General features: G+C 35.3%; 3 non-coding genes across 3 annotated transcripts; 1 reads left to right on the top strand and 2 right to left on the bottom strand.

Moving 5' to 3' along the window:
* Positions 1 to 6,875: 6,875 nt before the first annotated feature.
* Positions 6,876 to 6,957, bottom strand: Trnas-uga (transfer RNA serine (anticodon UGA)). The gene has a single exon. It is a non-coding gene; the product is annotated as a tRNA-Ser (tRNA).
* A 2,149-nt stretch (positions 6,958 to 9,106) lies between these two features.
* Positions 9,107 to 9,188, bottom strand: Trnas-uga (transfer RNA serine (anticodon UGA)). Its single transcript has one exon. It is a non-coding gene; the product is annotated as a tRNA-Ser (tRNA).
* A 2,223-nt stretch (positions 9,189 to 11,411) lies between these two features.
* On the top strand, positions 11,412 to 11,493 carry Trnas-uga (transfer RNA serine (anticodon UGA)). The gene has a single exon. It is a non-coding gene; the product is annotated as a tRNA-Ser (tRNA).
* Positions 11,494 to 14,176: the final 2,683 nt, after the last annotated feature.

Raw genomic sequence — 14,176 nt, forward strand, 5'->3', positions numbered from 1 at the left:
GAGGGAATGACCACCACGAAGGCGGAATGAGACTCATCGGTAACTGATGCTGTCAGATCGGATTACATCGATGACTGTTGACGAGCGGGAAAATAAAATGAATTGAATGCAAGAGGAAAACATTACACAGCTGTTAGGAAAGTAATTAACACTTAGAAATGAAACATGCTAGTGACGCAGTCTTTTGTTACCTTAAGGACACACGTGATAGTTATACTGTTAGGTTTTATTTCACATAAACTAATATACATATTTCGTAATGATAACAAACAGAAAGGACCTTTATGGTAACAGGAACATCGGTTAAATTAACTGAACCATGTACATCTAAGGAAACAGACACACAGTCTAACCCAGTGACTGAACGATCGGTAAAACCTAGCGCGACATATTACTACATTGGAAGATAATTTATGATTTAAAATGATTTTCAAACTCTTCGGCGACATCCGGGGTCACTTCGGATGAATAAATTATGTAATGAACAAATCACAGAGACTCCCGAGGACATTATTTCTACATTTATAATAATATAATTAACATAAAAAACATACGCCTTATGAGAACCGTTAAGAAACATTCTGCGTCGCTTGTGTCGTGGATGGGAAGCACTCACCGGGAGAAAAATTCCTCACACATTCGATTCATATATGTAAACGTTACTTACTTCACTCTAGATGTATATATTTTGAATAAAATATGTCATTTAATTTTGATAAAATTAGTTCCAAGCTCCTAACATTTCATAACGTACTTTACGGTAAGCCCAAGCTCCTTAGAAATAAAGAGTTTTATTTGTATAGGTTTATCAAAAGAATACACAAATAATAATAAATACGTAATGGTCTGTTATAGAGTGAAGTGACTGCTCGTGAGCCATTCAGCCCGCCTTAGAAGTGGTCTACACTCGACCCTCTGATCGACCCGGCATCCAGCCTATAAAGGAAGGTTTTCTTTGTTCTGATGAACGCACTACAATTATTTGTCGTCAACAAATAAACAAAAACGAAAATAATCTCTTTCAATAAGGTATCGATAATCTTACAATATTATGATTTACTTGTTTCATATAAATTCCAATAAACTTTCTGTGTTTCTCTGACGAAAGTAAAGGAAAATTATGTATCTAACCAAGCGGGGACACACAGAGGACGAAATTAAAAAAAAATTAATATGAACAAAGGTATGACGGGAGGCGTAGTGTAAGTGAGACAATAAATGTTACACTCTACAAATAACGTTCAGAAAAACTTAAAAAAAATTGTTAATTAGCATTAAACAGTATTTTATTATTCTTTCAAATCATCTCATAGAAAGGTCCTGTTGAATGTTATAAGTCTTTAGGAATCAAAGTATAATTTAAAGTTAAAAAATAAAAATCTATTAACTTCATCTCACTTGTTTTATCTACATTTTAACGTAAGTGGTACTTAATTAAAATTTTAATTATAAATCTGCAACTTGCAGAATATCGCGTTGCGGTTACATGTCACGGAGGTTGCAAGTTTGATTCCTGTGTCGATGAATTATACGCTCTACATTTTCCACTTCAATTTTTTATTTAAATATCAGCTCAACATTGCTTTAATGTTAACAATATAATTTCACGACAAATCGATTAAAATTATCGATAGACTTTTTAACAAAGAACGTCTACTATGCTTACGATACAGACACACTATATATCTCCCACCTTCTCCCTCTACACCTCTTACCGGCTCCACTTCATCCTCGTGTTCCTCATCGTGTCATCTCTTACTCTTCAATCATACATTTAACCGACTCTCGACTGCTTCCAACATCACGAGGCTTATTATTAATTTGCTGCGGCAATTAATCGGACATTGTTATCGAAAATTACTAAAACTGATGCATTTCACATTAAAATCGTACGCTTCGTTAAAACGCAAAAAACTACACTACACTACAACCAATATTAACCTCAAGAAACCGAAACGAATTGCCTCCATTACCTATTATCATGAGCATTGTAGGAAATAAATACGAGCTGATCTTAAACTAACACTAAACTACCAACACTAAAAATAATTTATGGCAATACGTATATAATGATTGATCTTTTACAAAATTTTAGAAATAAGTCGTCGGAGTCGACCTGGTGCAAAGATATTTCAAAAAGGCACCAACAATAGGCAAGAAACAATGTTATTCAGTGAACTAAACCATACACATACGAGCCATGTACCGGGTCATGCTATTACGATCCTTTAATAATTAAAAACTGGCTCGAGTCTGTAAAGTTACTGTAAGTCTGTAGTTGGTAGTAGTAGTAGTCTATAGTCAGCGGCAAAATCATACTCGTACAACAATGCTTATTATCTTTTCTTTAGTGATAAGCCTCGTACTTTTTAATAACATACATATTTTTTAATTTAAAACAAGTTGCTTAACGAGAATTCTAGTAAATGTATAATGATAAAATGTTTTGTATGTACAAAGAGCGCTGTCGAATTCCCTGTAATTCGGTTTCCAGCATTAGATAACTAACACAATGACTTGCTCTGTTTCCACAACACATGGTCGCTCTAGCAATATATGAAACAAATACATTAAAGTGAGATGAGTTTGACGTGTGACGTGTGAGAGAGATTCTGATGACTCTATCAGATATACAGGTGTTCAATACAACACGGTACGAACGTCAACTCTTAATGCTTAACGTGTGAGCATCATCAAGCCGTTGAAATGACTGTGACAGATGTGGTCTGCCCAATGACTTTAATAAATATCTTAAATAAATCGTTCCATACAATTCATATTGCTAAAGTGACATCATTTTCGATCAAATCTTCATTCTTATAAAATATGAACATACTGTAATTTGTAGCGCATATGAAAAGCGATGTCTTATTTGTTACGTGTTATATGTTTGCCTGTCATCGTATTGTGTACCAATGATCTTGTTTATTTTTATACTGGTCTCTATACATCAAATTACAAGTAAGCATACCAAGCAGCGATCTATTCATTGATTTGTAATTAATAATTCCGTATTAAATACATTGATTTCGTTAATGAAGAATTACAAGGAACTGTCTCAATAGATTTGTCGGGTCCAACCTAAGCATAAATATGAAACACCACAGCGGAAAGGCCATCTTCGAGTCTCGCGTGTGAACTCGGCTCTACTGAGTTTGAGTCATGGAAATATTATAACAGGTACATATAAGAAACTACGGTTTGACTCGTTTGGAAGACCAGCGAACAAACTGGACTAAACGACAGACTGAAACTGAAAGACAAGCTCGCAGTCTGTGCCCCGAGTTTGGTCACTTGTAAGGTCACCTTACAAGTTGCTATAAATGTGTTACGTTAAATGTTAATTCGTTATAATAATTTCAGTGATTATTTGGAATAACAGCGACAGGGTGCGTGGAAAAATAAATTCTTATGTCCGAGCGCGTTGGATAAACAAATAAATCTATTGATTAAACAATGATTTCTTTTTCTAGATTTAATTATTGATAATTTCTATTATACAATATATGTACACCGTTTGGGCAGACATGTGACTTATATACAAAGAGAGAATGTGACATTTAAATATATTATTTAGATGATTTCATTCGTACTACGACCAAACAAACCGAGAACACATTTACTTGCACAACCTACAACTATTTCAGTAGCCTCCCTTACTGTACTAGCATTTCCGAGACTAGACCTCCCTTACAACAACTTGCAAACAAACGGAATGAATTGAAAAATGATTATATTTATATAATTCAATGTTTGTTTGGAGGATCAGTACTCGATTATTAATTATGTTCGGTTGTGGTATGTAGAGTGAGTGAGCTTGCACTGCTCTTGTCGTTATGCAACCTCGCCTCAGTAAACAGATCATCATATTTTTCTTTACAACAGCAGAATATTTGCGACTCAACTTATATATAATCAATTAATTCGTGCCCAGAAATTTTATTGTATAATAGTAATTATTCAATTATTTTATTTTAATTTTTTGTATAATGTAAGACCTCACTGGCTCGACTCGTTTGTTGAAATGTCTGACTGCACCTCCATATGCTGTACTGTAAATGGTATCCCTGCACACCTAACAACCTTGTTCCTGGGATGACTAATTTCACTTTATTATAATATGAAAAAATATTTCTAATAAAATCAATCAGATCTAGTATTTCACGTTTAAGTGAAACAAAATATCGGTTGCGTTTAAGATTTCTATTAAATTTTTTGCAGATTGTTTTCATATTAAACAAAATAGCAAGGAGACCCTGCATTCCAGGAGTCCAGTCATTATACCTTTAGTATTCACAACAATCCGTTTCTCTCCTAAGGCAGCACCACACTTGCTTCCTTCTAGTAGAGAGGCACACACTCGCCACCTACAACCCGCCTCCAGATTCCTGTTACCGCTATTGTCTCTTCCGAAAATAAATCAATCGCAAGTCAATAAACAACACGCTGACAGCCGATTGTTTTATGTTATTAATAATTTGTTATCTATTAAAAAGGAAGGCAGACACGTTGCGTTATATAGTATGGAAATTATTATATTCGTGAAGCGAAACCGTACGGGTTAATAATTTTATACTTTAACGTAACCGCTTCAATGAAATACATCACGTTAGCGAACGATGGCCGAATTCAAATAATTTATTAGTATCCGACGACCCTTGCTAGAAGCTTATGTGTAAAAATATTTATAAAATAATAAAAAGCAGACAAACATACTAACAAAATGTTATTAAATTTTCAAAGTTGTCTTTAACGATTATATTGACACGCGTAAATAACGCACCGAGTAATCAATGGGTTTTGGCTTGACATCACTTTAGAAAAGAGCTGATACTCTTACACTGTTGAACCGATATTAAAGAAATAAGCGCCGCAAAGAAATTGGCTTTGAATTGAAAAGAGTCGCATCTTAAACGGGCTATCTATACAAGAGCTACTATGCCGCGGAAAGACACACACAGACAGATATCGACGTCATAGTCACCCCTCTTTTTGTGTCGGTGGTTAAAAAATAGTCTCATACAATACTACTTTTATTGAAAACGGTTGCTAAGGTAGTTGTTGCGAGTACAGGTCAGTGGTAAAGTCATACGTTCGGAGGTCAGAAATATAGTTGAGATAGACCCGGACGATAGTAATCAATGTAACATCAATTATATAAATTAAACATTTCCTAAAAAAAAATGGAAAATATACAACAGTCTTCATAATAACATTATTGAGAGAACTCGTACGCGGCGTGAGAAATACGTTCATGTTGAAAATATATTTGTATCTTCAATTAATAAACAGTCCTGTCGGTGACGGCTGACGGCATGTATAGTTCTTATTTGTAATCATTTTCAGTAAACAACTAAATCAATCAAAATTTCAAAAATGCACATATTAAAAACCTAGTGTGGCTTTGTACATACTTATATATATTATATTATTAAAAAATTATTACATAAGGAATAATATGAAAAATTTACGCAAACGCAGCAACTGGGTGTACAGGTTTTTCATATAATTATTAAATAAGTGCTTATTTGGAAATAGATAAATTTACATATTTAGCAAATGCGACGTAATTCAAAACAAAAGTTTTATATAAAAAACAAGAATTGCGCAACGAGGCGAGAGTTGCCAGAACGACAAATATGTGGACAGTGTACTCAGCAGAGGGTGTCCGATGACGACCTACAATGAAGCATCGTATGATGATATTAAGGCATCATCGCAATTTATCATTTCATCAATAGAATTGATTCAGCCATTCTGTCAACAAAATATTTTTAAAACGTAAAATGTGCTAGTGTTGCAACATTCAGGGAATCCCCCGACTTATGTTCGTCACCACATTTACAGCCGCATCTATCATATTACATACAAGCTCAGTCTAAATTCATAAAGTTCTAAAATTATAATCTTTACATAATATATACAATAGTCACTGGATAAATGTTCTGGGAAACAAAAATTACAAACCCGTTAAGTAGAAAATATTTCCGAAACATTGCTGTGTCACAAACATACAACAATTAGTTGTCATGTTTATTATAATAGGAGTCTGATCTGATGTAAAAATATATACGCAATGACTAATGTTATATAACAAACAGAAATTATATATACTTTACTGTAACTATGAACCGCAGAATAAATATTAAAGACAAAAAATATTAGTAAGTGACTTCTTTTCATAACATTTCCTGACAAATATATTTAGTCTGCGACCTTAAGAAACACGACTTTAGTCTAGTGGGTGCTCAGGCTACAGGGTCGCAATATACGATTAGTAACTCTTCTTAACGAGTCGAGTCTCCGGTTAGGACATCTAAGATTATCAGATAGATGAAGATACAGAATAAAGTAAAGAAAGATTGAAAACTATCTGGATAAATAAACTTGTACTAATTTAAAGGAAACTAAGTTTTTCAGATACTGGGCTTTTTTGTTAATTTTGAACTGCATAATCCTCCTCAGCAATGGTGATTACAGTCAGACGAGATGAAAGTTAAGAAGAAGAAAGAAATGAAGAATAAACCTAGTGACTCTGAAGATGATGAATGCTATGGAACGAAATCAAGTGAGACTGCTGTCTGGTGTTGTTGGCTGTCACTTTGAAAGAAATCCTTAGAAACATACCAATCATATTTTATCCTGAATGAATTAAGAAACATCAAATATGTCTGAAGTAGCATCGTTAGCGGGACGCGGTGACCGCCGGCGAGTTCCTAGAACGTTATGAGAGCAATGATTCATAATATGATTTCAAAGAAATCTTTAACGAAGTTAACAACATTTTGTGACCGTTTTTCCTTATCAATTTCGGTTCAAAAAATATATTGATGCAATCAAAGAGTTTTGGACGCAATTGTATTCAAAAAAGTCTCCGCTGAGGACAGGATTCGAACCTGCGCGGGTAAAACCCATTGGATTTCAAGTCCAACTCCTTAACCACTCGGACACCTCAGCACGTCTCTGTGTATTATATTAAATGATGAACTAAGTCTCCTCAGTAACAGTACTCATTAGACTCTCTATAAACCATATTTACTCAGATGTTACCCGTTTCGCTCAACTCTTATAAACTGTGTCACCTGAACACAGACCCTGAAACAAGACGGAAGAATAAAATCTCATCTTTGTAAATTATATTTGCAATGTGTCTCTATTATAGTATATTTTATATAATTAATTTTTATATAATTAATTAATAATAAAAAGGAAGCATTATCTTTGTCAACAGAACTAAGAAAGAGTATGCAGCTAGGTTTAAAAACCGATATAAGCTCAGTCAGAGAATTAATATATTCCCAAATATTTAGGAACTGACTTTTCCTTTATTTAAATTAAACTTATTTATTATATATCACAAATGCGACATCATGTGACAATTTCTGGATGTACGGGTGTTCGTCATTCTCTCAAATAAACATTGCTAAAGATATTTTAATCAAACTATACAGCAATGTGTTTTAGACGTCGGAATAAAATATTGGATGTAATATATCTGGGGATTTTGTGTAGTTCCCGCGTTGTCACAGCAGAACAGTTGTATTACTTATGAAGTCCCGTCACACAGACTATAGATATGGTTACTGCTTGGTTTCCATGTTCATTGTTTCAGCGCACTATGCATTATATATAACGATATAGTTTAATGACAGTCGACTGTCCTATACAAATATTTCTTTGCACCATATTAAGAGCTGACCACACCTCGTCTCCGCCAGGGGGGGTTTGTTCAGCGATGCGAGAGACCAGCGCTGGCTATTAATAGGAAACGGAGCCTTTGAAGTTCATTCTATATTAAAATATTAAGTCGAATTTATTTAAAATAAAACTAAATTTGTCTCACACGTGTAATATTACATTATTACTTAAAAATAACATTCCCGTGTTCCTATTTGCACACTCTATATAAGTTTCCTTCTATCGAAATGAACGCAGACTTACCACTCCCAACATATTATGTCGTAACTCTCATAAAAAAATTTAATAACAAAAGAAACATTTTATTCTTCATTATCAATTTAACTTGAACCAGACGTACGACAATCAGCTGTGATCGTAACGAGTTACAATTATAAGGTTTAATACAATATTTAAAATAAAATTATCAAAAAAATAATGTTAAGAGACATCGGAACGGCTTCCGGAAATATAAAATAACTAGTCGTCGCCGAGTACTTCGTCTACGTGGAAATGTATAAGCATGTACCCAACAGTCAGCGAGACGAAACCTCTTAGCATTCAATGGATTCACCGTGCGGGTGCCGGGTCCATTGCGTTGCAGGGAGTGGAGCTTCAACAGTGCCTGGGACTTGCGACCCAGGTGTAGGTTTAAGGGGCCCCTAACTAACGCGCGTTAAACGCTCACCTCCACTGTCCAAGCTCCTCTCCCTACCTAACCATATTTGAAAAATAGTAATTATTCCGTGATCAGGTAATTTTAGGATAAATTATAAACTTTGTCCTGCTCCGGTTTGTTGTTGATAAAAATCCGCAGAGTTGTTTTTGCGTGAGAGAGCAACAAACAACCATACATACAAACATACAAACAGTCACAAAGTGTAGCTTTTATAATACAATGAGAATAAAGCTGTGCTGTGAGATGCTCGGACATAACAAGATGTCCACTCTCCAACACTGACAGTTCCGAATGAAGTTAAAAAATACGAACAATCTTTATGAACTAGAGTCTAGAGTCTATAGTCTAGACTGTCTGTATCGGACTCATTTATACAATATTTGTAGCAATAATATAAGACAGACATGTATTATTATGATAACACCTGACTGACTGCTTTGGAAAATATATATTTTTGTATATCATTAACAGCTGTGAAGAGGTAAGAGGTATACAAAATCTCTTCGTTGAAACTACTTGTGATGTGTCGACGGACATGACAATTAATAATTTTAAAATATTATTAGCTATGCGTTATCATTTACACCTACAGATATATATAATCGGTTCAGCGCAATCTCTTATATTAAATTAAAACGTTAGAATGACACCAAACAACTTTCAGTACGTTTTTTTTTGTATATCTGATGTGTTTCATTGACAAATATGTTAGAAATACAAAAAAAATGTTATTACAAATAAAAAAAAGTCCGCTGAGGACAGGATTCGAACCTGCGCGGGTAAAACCCATTGGATTTCAAGTCCAACTCCTTAACCACTCGGACACCTCAGCTGTCACTGGCGAGGCGAAATACTGCTAGTGGTCTGTGGATGACATTAATGTCACTTGATTTGAAAATATTATTTAATAAATGATGTAAACGTAATTACCTTTACAGTAAATGATGGTACTAGTGTGAGTAATGTCAAGTATTGTACCAGGTACTCTAGCTAACAGTAAGAAGCTCCAGATCCAGTCCGACAGAATATTTGAAACGTCTGTAAGGTTGTCCTTACAGATTAAGTTTCTTAAAACTTCAAAAATCTCAGCACATTATTACTCTTTAAAACCATGTGTCATATTTTATATTTTTAAAAGAAACAAGACTTTTTAATAACCGTTGTCTTTATCGCTTATTTTTCTTTATAGATATTGAATTTTGAACTTGCGTTTAGAAATATAACATCTTTGAAAATTTTTCAATAATCAAGAACAAAATAGAACGATCCTGTCTTCTTTAACCCTTTTGAATCATTTCCTAAAATTCTGAAGTGAATATTTGTATTTCTATATGTTTATAAACTCTGAAAACGAAGTAATTTATTTTGATAAGAATCAATACCGTATTTATGTAAATAGCTTTCCAATAAACGCTCAAGAAATGCCAATTTTTAAAAATTGTAAAATGAATATAGTATGTTATCCTTAAAGTATACACATATGCCACCGCGGACTTTTCTGTAGACCTATATAAGATACATAATTCCACCATATATCATTTTGTTATATCTCAAAGACTTTAGGCAGCGTTTTCGTACAAGCTCTCAGACGGCTCATGTTTTCCCGACATCTTCAACAAATAGCGTTAATATACCCACATTTAAATCCAAAAACTTAACAAGTTATAAACTAAAACCTTCTTCCAGAAATACGCTATCGAGTGATTAGAATTGTTTGATAATCAGTGAAGTAGTTTTTTCGTTTATCGCGAACAGACAGACGCTGTGAGGGCCTTTGTTTTATAACATGTATTGAAGAAATATATACTCACTAAAAAGATTTAGTTAACTAACTAACATTTGATGTGGTTGTATCAGGAGGATAACATTAGTGCCTCAGTAATAAGCTAAGCGAAGGCTCAATAAGTCGGGTAGACTAAATACGGAGGTTCATTATCTCTTAATACGAGTCGTCATAGTTTACCAAGAAACATACACGAAGCTTTGCCCGTTTAACTCAGTAACCTACGTTAGTACTAAAATGTGGGAATATTACCTACTAATATAAAACCGTTAAACTTGGACTAAGCTGATCTGTAAATTTCTGAGGCGTACTAAGAATACAGAGTTTACTTTATATATTGTATATGGTACTTATATATATTTTCACCATTTAGTTACAAATAAAAAAAAATAAAAAAATATTTTCCTAACAAACACAGTAAGTACGAAACTACAAAGTTTACCCACGTTAAGGTCACAACGTCCGTTTATACTTTGTTCAAATTTGGATAAAGCTGAATAAATAATAAACGTCCCGTCGTATTGGACTTGTCACGTCTGCTATGGAGTTCAGACACGCTCGAACACAGCGAGTACTAGCTCATGAACAACCACCCACAACACTCGACACGGATCTCCGAGTGGTAGTGAATGATTTTCCAAACAGGCTACATTCAGGTCACCAGCACTCCGAGGTATTCCAGCACCGACTTCTCAACCCTGCGCTCACTGAGGAGTTAAGATGGAAAGTTTTTTATGTTGCCACTAACCTGGTTCGACTTCTCACCACCTGTAGTAAGAGACTTGTTTATAGGAATACTTACTAATTCCTTGCTCGACGTACAGGAGAAGAGTATAATGTTTGTTCAACAAAATAAATAGACAATTATTATTAGTATTTTTCATCCAACATATTATTTTACCTTATTATTATTGAACTTGTTAAGCAGCTTCATTATGAAGACATAGTTATGTTTGATAATAAAATACACAACAGTTACCGAGTCTCCTTACATGTTGTAAATTTCTTCGGATGAAGAGAGTTCCAGTGGTAATTCCATTCCATTATGTTATGGCTAAGACAGAAACAGTAGGCGCTTTGTACGGATTTTACTTTCGACTCTACACTTTTGTTTTCAAAATGCATCAGGTTCCTTATTCACATATACAAAAATATACAATAATAAACTATAAAACTGTACTATTTATTGTGTAAACACTTAACTTATAATATTCATGACATCTTAAATGTGTTAGTGTATACAGTGTGTTCATTACATCTTTGAATATAACAGCTGAGGTGTCCGAGTGGTTAAGGAGTTGGACTTGAAATCCAATGGGTTTTACCCGCGCAGGTTCGAATCCTGTCCTCAGCGAGCAAATTTTTAAAATTTTTAATCAATTTGTCAGCTATCTGTGTCGGATAACTTATATAAAGGTTCTTATTTAACAGCAACAAATTTAAAACCCCAAGGAACGAAAAATGTATTAAACTTTGGTGACATCAACTTATAAAACATGAAAAATCTGATATAAAGAACGTTTTGTGACCGCTTCACATTTTGAACATCATGTATTTGAAGAGAATCGTCGCTCTAACATTGACTTATAAACAAAATCTCTCCTAAAAACTTCTATAATAGTTCATAGAACAATACCTTCAAAACAATAGAGTTGAGCCCGTTTATAAACAGGAATTTAAAGAAGAAACTATTTTATCTCACCTTAATTTGGACTTGAAAAGTATAAGAGATAAAACCTACAATAATTTTATAAGATAACCAGAGAATAATTATACATTAATTTACGTTTTTTGAATAAGAAAATATGTATGGGGTTTTCCAATAGGGACGCTTGAACTTTGACAGCTGATTGCGGCCATGTTGTTTGAGTGACAGCTATCAAATGCAGTGTGTTATATTCATTCCGTCCTCCCAAACCACCATGGCAGGTTACAGTGTCGAGCAGCACGTGCAAATCATAAAATTGTTTCATGAAAATGGGTCTTCAGTTCGAGCAACGTTCCGCGCACTTCGCCCGTTTTACGGTCGCGATGATCGTCCTGCCGAGTCGACTATCCGTCGATTGGTGGAGAAATTCGAGTCAACCGGGTCAGTTAACAATCAGCGGGTTCCCGTGCGTCAACGTAACGCGAGATCTGCCGAGAATATCGCCGCTGTGCGCGACAGTGTCCTCGAAAACCCGCGGCAGTCAATTCCGCGTCGCGCACAGGAACTCGGCCTTTCGCAGACGACAACTTGGCGAATTTTGCGTTGTGACTTGAGCCTGCACCCGTACAAGATCCAGCTGACCCAAGAGCTCAAGGTTAATGACCATAGACAGCGCCGTGTGTTCGCTGACTGGGCATTAGAGCAGTTGGAAGTTGACGCCGATTTTGGCAAAAAAATCATCTTCAGCGACGAGGCGCATTTTTGGATGAATGGCTATGTCAACAAGCAAAATTGCCGTATTTGGGACGAGACCAATCCACACGAGGTTCACCAAGTGGCAATGCACCCGCAGAAAGTGACTGTTTGGTGCGGATTTTGGGCCGGAGGCGTGATTGGTCCGTATTTTTTCGAAAACGATAATGGTGTGGCCGTCACCGTCAATGGTGAGCGATACCGGTCGATGATAACCAACTTCTTTTGGCCTGAATCGAGAATATGGATCTGGACAACATGTGGTTTCAACAGGACGGCGCTACGTGCCACACAGCACACGCTACGATGGAAGTTCTGCACGAGCAATTTCTGGACATGGTCATCTCGCGCGGAGGCGACGTGAACTGGCCACCGAGATCGTGCGATTTGACCCCGCTGGACTTTTTCTTGTGGGGTTTTCTTAAGTCGCAGGTCTATGCCAACAAGCCGCAAACCACCGATGCCCTCAAAGTCAACATACGCCACGCCATCGATCAAATACAGCCCGATTTGTGCGCCAGAGTCATCGAAAATTGGACCTTTCGTGTGCGCGCCACCAACCGAAGCCGTGGCGGTCATTTGAATGATGTCATATTCCATACATAATGGGGTCGATAGACCTTCCAAATAAAAAAAAAATTTCGCAAGTATCTTTCCTACATGTATTTTTTTTTGCATTTCAAAGATCAAGCGCCCTTAATGGAAAACCCTATATATTATAACAAAACGATAAAACGTTACACTTCAAAAATTTATAACATACGAGTATAAAACGAATAGCATTTTGGACTGAATTAGAAGCGGGCCAGGTTTCACGTTAAACATTGAATAAAGCTAGCCTTGGCCCACACTCTCCGACTCTACTCACTATGCTTACATAGCCGACCGACCCGAGCTTGGCTCGTCACACAACGCGAAGCCAAAGCACCGTTTCATTCATAAATCTTCTCAAATTATAGAAGTTACGTTTGAAATTAGTAAATGTTCCAAGTATTGAATGAGAAACATGAAACGCTTCCTCAGTAGTGTAATTTTACAAACTTGTGGTAAGCGTACGGTAATTATAATTTATTAGCAAATAACATTTGTGCTTTTTACTACATCACAATATAATACTCATAGCTATATATAAGGACTACATACTCATAGATAAGGACTACATCACAATAGAATACTCATAGCCGAGGAAGATTAGAGACAATTTGTCCAACTTTTAATGAGATCTAAGACTTTCCCGGGTATTCATTTAAATGAAACTAATATAACAGTGGTCACGGGCGATATTCACATCTCGTCTGCCCGTGATCACGGTTGTTGCAAAGTAACCGGAATGTCTGGAGTATATTGTTTTTAAAAATAATAAAATAAATAAATATTAGTTTCTTTTGTCAATCTTTTGTTACCTGGCAAAAAAAAAATCTTCAATAATTAAAAAAAAAATTAAAAAGTCCTCTGCATTTTAGTTCTCATCTAACGATTAAACTGTCAAGAGTGAGACTCTAAATCGAGGAATTAACGTACCCTTAGATATCGAAACGTACAACACCTCAATTTCTACGTCGGTGTTTGAAAATACATAACAATATGTTTTTTAGCCGTTAAATATAAATATCTTACCCAGGGAAATATGTACGTA

Source organism: Danaus plexippus, assembly GCF_018135715.1.
Source record: "Danaus plexippus chromosome 9 unlocalized genomic scaffold, MEX_DaPlex mxdp_26, whole genome shotgun sequence".
NCBI lineage: Eukaryota > Metazoa > Arthropoda > Insecta > Lepidoptera > Nymphalidae > Danaus > Danaus plexippus.